We start from the raw sequence: 2,056 nt of genomic DNA, 5'->3' as shown, positions 1-2,056 counted from the left end.
ATTTCTTTCTCAAAAATGTTGAGTTGCTGGTAAAACTTGGCCTGCAGATGCTAAATGGTGATGCTAGGATCTGAGGCAAGAGTAAGGGGTTGGTTTTTTTACTGTAAATAGTGCAATAGTATCCCAGTTATTTAATACTGGGAGCTCCACATGTGTTGGGAACGCTATGAGCACACCAGTTGGTCTGCCTAGAGCCCCTACTTTCAGGCAGCTCCAGAGCCTGCTGCTGTTTGCTCTTCCTCTCCCTCCCTCCACCACTCCTGCCCCCCTCCCCGCACCTCTGAATTCAGCAGCAGTGGGGAGGAGAAGATGAGTGGCAGCAGCAGTGATCCCCAACCCTTGCTTTCCTCTGCTGCTGAATTGGCCCCAAGTGGTGGGAAGGAGAAGGGGAAAAGCTCCACCAGGAGCTATGCTGATATGCCAGTGAGTTCTTGAAGCTCACGGGCATCTAGGATCACATCAAAGGATTGAAATCACATAGGCTATGTCCAGACAAGCACGGCTGTGTGGTATGTTGCAGCGCAGACACATTTGTAGTGCCACATACCACATGTTCAGTTGTTCTCTGCGCTGCAAGGGAGCAGCGTGGAGGGGTTTTTTGACCCCTGGGTTCAGAAAAACACAGAAAAAAAAGGCGGAGTGGCACATGCGGGGGCAGTGTGCACCGCCTGAAGCCAGAGCCTGGCCAGCCAGAGCTGCACTCCACTGCCAGTCAGGCTCCACACAGCAGAATCGCTGCTGCTGCAGCCCCAGGAGGCTCCCAGGACCCCAGGAAAGGCTGCTGAGGCCAGCCTGGTGCTGGTCCCAACCTCTCCTACCCCACCTGGGGTAACTTGCCATGCTCCAGAGTGCACGTGGCACAGGCATTCTCCAATGACAACTAGCAGTGGCACATGGTACACTGCCACTAGATTCCCCCAAGGAACCAAACGTCCATGCACGACTGAATGCACATGCACAATGAGTTCTCTTCACTGTGAATACTCCACACAGTAGAAGGGGATGTGGCCACATCCTCATTGCTAACATCCTAGATGGTGGGGTTAGATTATAGGTCCATCTAGCTCAGTATCAGAGTATGGATGCTGAGAGGGATGGTGAACAGGGCTTGTCCAGAATCTCCCACCTCTTGCATGATGGGTCTATTCAGAGCTGCCCCTTGTTGGGGGGGGGGGGGTTAATGGGGGGGGGGTTAATCGGGGTGACTGCCCCAGGCCCCATGGTTTGGGGGGGCCCTGTGGAGACAAGCAGAGTAGCCACAGCCCCTCCTAGCCCCACTCTGCACCACCACTGCACGTTGTTGCTGGCTTCACATCCAGCCGCTCACCACTCCCCCCACCACTACTTCCACTGAAGATTGTGTGCCGTCTGGGGCGCATGGGGCAATGCTACAGCACTGGATTTGCCCTGGGCCCTGCACCCCACTAGGGTCAGCTCTGGGTCTATTCATGCAGTAGGAACAATTAATTGCCACCTAAAAGACAGAGTATTCCCTGTTACCAGCATAGCACTTCGCCAGATTATTCCAGGGGAAATGGAGGAAAGGCTAGGCCTATCTACTACCCAATATAAAGGCTCACTGAACATTTATGTATCAGTTCCATAATTGACAAATGTAGAGAGGGGGCAAATTAGATCTTTCATTTCAAATGTGAGGTGCATTTGGTAAATTACTTGTATTGTTTGATGTTTATGAAATTGTAGAGCACAAAGAAAGGGACTTATGTTTCAAAGGGAAAAGCTATTGTAATTTCTGTGTTATCCATACTGAGAGGCCCTGATTCAGGGAAGCACTTAAGTGCATACTTAAATTAAAGCAAATGTAATTAAATACTCTTATGAATCCAAGCCAGAGAAGGGGATACAAGAATACATCTATCAAAATGTGTATTTATTGCTTCTCCTATACCATTTTTTTCTAAGATATTTGTTTCCCTGAACAATCATATAAAAAGCATTTCTCATTCTTCTTCCTAGTTGAAGAACAAGATTTTTTTTCCTTACTGTGCAGTAAATCTTTTAGTTTGTTTTTTGTTTCATAGCCCTGTGCCCCCCC

General features: G+C 49.2%; 1 protein-coding gene across 6 annotated transcripts in view; it reads left to right on the top strand.

Annotated features, from left to right (window-relative positions):
• LOC102376702 (dermatan-sulfate epimerase) overlaps window positions 1–2,056 on the top strand; it is a 350,602-nt gene that overhangs the window by 310,853 nt on the left and 37,693 nt on the right. The gene's annotated exons all lie outside the window — the stretch shown is intronic.

The sequence above is a fragment of the Alligator sinensis genome, unplaced genomic scaffold (assembly GCF_000455745.1).
Source record: "Alligator sinensis unplaced genomic scaffold, ASM45574v1 scaffold38_1, whole genome shotgun sequence".
In the NCBI taxonomy this organism is placed as follows: Eukaryota; Metazoa; Chordata; order Crocodylia; family Alligatoridae; genus Alligator; species Alligator sinensis.
This window is presented reverse-complemented; position numbering and strand designations above follow the sequence as displayed.